Source organism: Myotis myotis, unplaced genomic scaffold (assembly GCF_014108235.1).
Source record: "Myotis myotis isolate mMyoMyo1 unplaced genomic scaffold, mMyoMyo1.p scaffold_m19_p_2, whole genome shotgun sequence".
In the NCBI taxonomy this organism is placed as follows: domain Eukaryota; kingdom Metazoa; phylum Chordata; class Mammalia; order Chiroptera; family Vespertilionidae; genus Myotis; species Myotis myotis.
This window is the reverse complement of record NW_023416324.1, coordinates 21,502,578-21,508,436: the sequence shown is the minus strand read 5'-3', so window position 1 is coordinate 21,508,436 and position 5,859 is coordinate 21,502,578. Positions and strand designations below refer to the sequence as shown.

The window sequence follows — 5,859 nt, the reverse complement described above, 5'->3', positions numbered from 1 at the left end:
TTTTTTTTTATTGGATTGTTTATCTTCCTTTTGTTAAGTTGTATGAGTTCCCTGTAAATTTTGGAGATTAACCCCTTATCAGAGATAACGTTGGCAAATATGTTCTCCCAGGCATTGGGCTTTCTTGTTGTTTTGTTGATGGTTTCTTTTGCTGTGCAGAAGCTTTTTATTTTGATGCAGTCCCATTTGTTTATTTTCTCCTTAGCTTCCATTGCCCTAGGAGCTGTGTCAGTAAAGATATTGCTATGACATATGTCTGATATTTTTCTGCCTGTGGATTCCTCTAAGATTTTTATGGTTTCCCATCTTACGTTTAAGTCCTTTATCCATTTTGAATTTATTTTTGTGTATGGTGTGAGTTGGTGATCTAGTTTCATTTTTTTGCAAGTATCTGTCCAATTTTCCCAACACCATTTATTGAAGAGACTGTCTTGACTCCATTGTATGCTCTTGCCTCCTTTGTCAAATATTAATTGAGTATGGTGGCTTTGGTCAATCTCTGGGTTCTCTGTTCTGTTCCATTGGTCTATGTGTTTGTTCTTGTGCCAGTACCAGGCAGTTTTGAGAACAGTGGTTTTGTAATACAGCTTGATATCTGGTATTGTGATCCCTCCAACATTGCTTTTCTTTCTCAATATTTGCAGTAGCTGGTCAGGGTCTTTTTTTAAAATTCCAGATGAATTTTTGGAGAGTTTGTTCTAGGTCTTTGAAATACGCCATTGGTATTTTAATGGGGATTGCATTGAATCTATACATTGCTTTGGGTAGTATGAACATTTTAATGATGTTGATTCTACCAATCTATAAACATGGTATATTCTTCCATTTGTTTATGTCTTTCTCTATCTTTTTTTCAACATCCTGTAGTTTTCTGAGTACAGGTCCTTTACCTCCTTGGTTAAATTTATTCTTAGGTATCTTAATTTTTTTGTTGCAGTGGTAAATGGGATTGTTTTTTAGTTTCTCTTTCTGTGAGTTCATTACTGTTGTATAAAAAAGCCATAAATTTCTGGGTGTTAATTTTGTATCCTGCTACATTGCTGAATTCATTTATTAAGTCTAGTAGTTTTTTGATGGAGTCTTTAGGGTTTTCTATGTACAATATCATGTCATCTGTGAATAATAACAATTTTACTTCTTCTTTTCCAATTTGGATGCCTTTTGTTTCTTCTTCTTGTCTGATCTCTATGGCTAGCACTTCCAGTACTATGTTGAACAGGAGTGGTGAAAGAGGGCATCCCTATCTTGTTCCTGTTCTTAGGGGAAATGGTTTTAGTTTCTGTCCATTAAGTATGATGTTGGCTGTAGGTTTGTCATATAAGCCTTTTATTATGTTGAGGTATGATCCCTCTATTCCCACTTTGCTGAGTGTTTTTATCAGAAAAGGGTGTTGGATTTGTCATATGCCTTTCTGTATCAATTGATATGATTATATGATTTTTTAGATTTTTGGAAATTAGTTTAATTTCCCCATTTTATAAAGTGAGAGAGCTGTCCTTTGAAATATTTTAGGGATTTTTCTTAAAAATTTCAAAGCTATTTTCAGGTTAAGAAAAAGATAATTTAATTATGGGGAAGTTTATCAAACATATCAAAAGTTTTTAAAACAATCAAATAGGATCATAATTCACTGTGAAACAGTATTTAGTTATCTATTTAATCATAGTGATAATAAAGACCTCACAGGTAAATACAGAATGTTAAATAATTATAAGCAAAATTTAGCTCTTTTAATATTAAAAAAACTTGATTTATAGAAACAATAAAAAACTAATGAAACAGAGCACAAAAAATAATTTTAATAAAACACACAATCTTTCCTTTCCTTTTATAATTGCTTCTTAAGAGCATAGGAATAGTTCAGGAAAACTTTGTCCTTTTAACAGAGAAAGAACCAAACTCTAATTTTGCATCAGCTTACTTTCAATTTTTCAATCCGCTTATTTAATTAAATTCACTTTAATCTTATTTAGCTTGACCACACACAGAATTCATTTCTCAAGATTTCTTTTTTACAAACCTACAGTTTTCCTGTGCCTTTTGGTTTGTCTCTTCTTATTCAAATAACCAACTTATTTTAGGTAGACAATTTTCTTTTAATTCTACCAAAAATGGATTTCCATTCCTGTATCTTCTTTTAATGTATATCTTAAAATACATTTATCATATAATTATTGCTAAAAAGTTTTACCAGAATATGTTTAGATTGCTCATGAAAACTCCATGAGATGTTATTAAACTCCAAAATATTATTTCTTCCATATTAGTTCGCATTTTTTTTTCTTTTTTTTTTTTTTAGCAATAATTGCGCCTCGGATAAACTTCATTGGCTACGATACTGCCACTGCGCAAAGCTAGTTTGCATTCTTAACCCTTATAAACCTTAATTTATAATGACAGCTAAAAAAGGAAGCAGTCAGCTTTTTTGTTTGTTGTTGTTAATCCTCACCAGAGGATATTTTTCCATTGATTTTTAGAGAGAGTAGAAGAGAGAGGGAGAGACACAGAGGGAGGAACATCGATGTGGGAGAGACACATAGATTGGTTGCCTCCCAAACATACTCTGACCAGTGCTGGGGATTAGCCTACAACCGAGGTACATGCCCTTGACCAAAATCAAACCTGGGACCCTTCAGTCTGAGGGGTCTATTCACTGAGCCAAACCAGCTAGGGCATCAGTATTCTTTAGATTGGCAAATTTATGAATATATTTAATAACCTCTGGAAATATATTTAATAACCTATGGGTTCTTTCATTGGCAAATATACTTCATAATTTTTAGAAACATGTTTCCTCACCAAAGTACAAAACATTCATTAAAACAGATTCAAATTTACCTTTTAACTTTCTCTGTAAGAAAACAAAAGTAGATCAACGTTGACTTATTTAACAATTAATGCTTCAGTGTTTTATCTTATTTGGAAATTAGAGGCCCAGTGCACAAGATTTGGTCCCTCAGCCCAGCCTGCTCCCTCTCGCAGTCAGGGAGCCCTCAGGGGGGATGTCCGACTGATAGCTTAGGCCTGTTCTGTGCTCGCCAGCCTCTGTGGGGAGCGGGCCTAAGCCTTTGGAGAAGACAATTAAGATTTGTACTTGCCCTTGGCAAGGGGCCTTGGAGCCAGAGCAGCAGTTTGTGCTTTTTACAAAAATCCTTGTTTCCTATTTTTTTCTTGTCTGAGTAATTGAGGTTGTTGAAGATAGGTGACTTTGAACTGCTTCTAGATTTGCATTTCTGGTTTTGAAAAGATTTTTTTTAAAAAATATATTTTATTGATTTTTTACAGAGAGGAAGGGAGAGAGATAGAGAGTTAGAAACATCGATGAGAGAGAAACATCAATCAGCTGCCTCCTACACATCTCCTACTGGGGATGTGCCCACAACCCAGGTACATGCCCTTGACCGGAATCGAACCTGGGACCTTTCAGTCCGCAAGCCGACGCTCTATCCACTGAGCCAAACCGGTTTCGGCTTGAAAAGATTTTTAATAAAGGACAGTTGCTCTCAATTGCCAAAGAATTGGTTTGTAACTTAAGTGACACCTTAGGTAGATCTACCCATTCATCTTCCTAATGGGTTTCTTTCTCTCTGAGCACATAGTTTTAGCTTAGGGGATGAGGCTTTAAAAAAAAATTCCTATCAGAATCTGAATATTTAGCTTCCAGTTTGGCCACTTTTCTTTCTTTCTTTCTTTTTTTAATTTGTTTCCTTTTTAAAATTTTTTTTATTTTTAGAGAGAGGGAAGAGAGAGCGAAATATCATGTGAGAGAGAAACATCAATCATGTTAACATAAGAAACATTCAAACCTGTGAAGAATTTTTGTGAATATATTTGAGCCAAACTGTTGACAAATGCTGGAAAGCAGAATCTCAATGGATTGAGATAATGATTTGGAGAATGACAGTTTTGCATCTTGTTTTATGCATTACAATCAAAAGAGGAAACAGTAAGTGGGTAATATGAAATCCATTGGTCAGGTGGGAGAAAGCAAAGCTGGGAAACCTCTGGGACTGGATACAAGGTAAAATGATAGACACATACAGTACTTCTCTGACTTAGATGGGTGCAGGATAGTTAACAGCCAACAGTTAACTCAGTCACAATGAGGGGATTTGTTGTCTCTGCAGAGCGGTGTCTGTGCTTTGAAGGGTCCGGAAAAAGGAAAATTACTTTGACATTCCAACGACCTGTTATTGTAGATGCAAAAAGACGATAGATAGACTCAGTTAAGGTAAAGATTAACCTTTGTCAGGGAATATACCAGACTAGGACATGACTACCCAGCATAAACTGCTTTTCAGTTAAAAAAAGTTTTAATTTCATGCCATCCTTTATGATTATGCCAGGGGCAGAAATAGAATCATGGGGACAAGCTATAGTTGTAAGAAATATTAATCACCCTGGCCGGTTTGGCTCAGCGGATAGAGCATCCGCCCGCTGACTAAAGGGTTCCGGGTTCAATTCTGGTCAAGGGCATGCACTTTGGTTGCAGGCTCTGGTGTGTGCAGGTGGCAACCAATTGATGTGTCTCTCTCACATCAATGTTCCTCTCTCTCCCCTTCCCTTCCACTCTCTCTAAAATCCCATGGGAAAATATCCTCGGGTGAGGATTAACAGTAACAAAAACAAAAAGAAATCTTAATTTCTGTTATCCGTGATTGCTCTGATTAGAGAAAGCACATTCTAACCTGGCTGAGAGTTGTACGTGGGACATGGGAGCCAGCATCGGAATGCAGTCCATCCTCCTTTTCTGAGAACTGCCTGTCATTATGCAAAGATTAACAACCTCATTGCTGAAACAATTTAGTCCCAGATGCTCCTGCCTCTTTGCCTGCCCTTTGCCACCCCCAGCCCCTATTGCCTGTTATCTGGCCCTGGAGGTGTCAGGAAGCACCTGACCTCTGTGACACCGCCCCCCCCTTTCCCCCAGCCTGCATTGCCTGTAACCATTATACGTTACCTACTTCCCCATTCCTGTAATTCTTACTCCCCCACTTAATCTTTGTCCTTCTCTCCAATATAAGCAGCTAGTTTATGGGGAGGAGTAGAGCACATTTTTGTGGATGACCTGCTGCTCTCCCACACTGCCGGCATTATTGGAATAAACACTCATATATGATTCAGCCCTGTCTCTGCTGAATTGGCTCAAATGGTGACAGGCAGCCCAGACCCACTGGTTATCCTGTTTCAGTTACTCTGGATCTCTGAGTTTGCACAGCCGCCGTGCAGGCCTTTCCTGAGCCAGTCAGGTTAGCATGCAGCCCCTTTTCGCCCACAGTACGTTGCCTCCCGTACATGCCCTGTCTGGGGACAAAACCCACAACCTGAGCATGTACCTGTTGTGCCCAGATTTCATGATTCCCAAGAACCCACAGGGAGCCAGCGAGTCCGATGCAAAAGCAAAGAGTCATTCATTTCAAACCTAGGTTTGGCTCCCCTGCCACACTCACCGATGCAACGGTAAGCTCCAGTGGCCGAGAGAGAGAAAACTCTGTGTGGAGAGAGGTTTTATAGGGGTTTGGGGTAAGGGGAGGAGAAAGGACTGTGGGCCCTGCCGATTGGCCAGGCGCGAGTACACAGGATGTGGTCATAGTGATGGCGTGCACTTCCCTTGACTATCTTCCGGGAAGAAGCTTGCTGAGCACATGGCCAAGTTAAGATGAAGGGCATAGCCCTTACCCTGGGGCAAGGTGGAGGGCGTAGTCCTCGCCCTTTCATTCCCCCCTTGTCTTGGAACTTCCGGCTCAATCATGAGACGGATTGCATTTCTATTCCACCGTTGCTAGAGGCCCATACTGGGCACACAGAACTATCAACTGAACTATCCCTATAAGCTTAACAAATGGTCCGGTGGAAGGG

The 5,859-nt window shown here is 38.9% G+C and overlaps 1 pseudogene; it reads right to left on the bottom strand.

The window, feature by feature from the left end:
• Window positions 1-2,206: 2,206 nt before the first annotated feature.
• Window positions 2,207-2,356, bottom strand: LOC118677773 (annotated as a pseudogene).
• Between the last annotated feature and the right edge of the window lie 3,503 nt (window positions 2,357-5,859).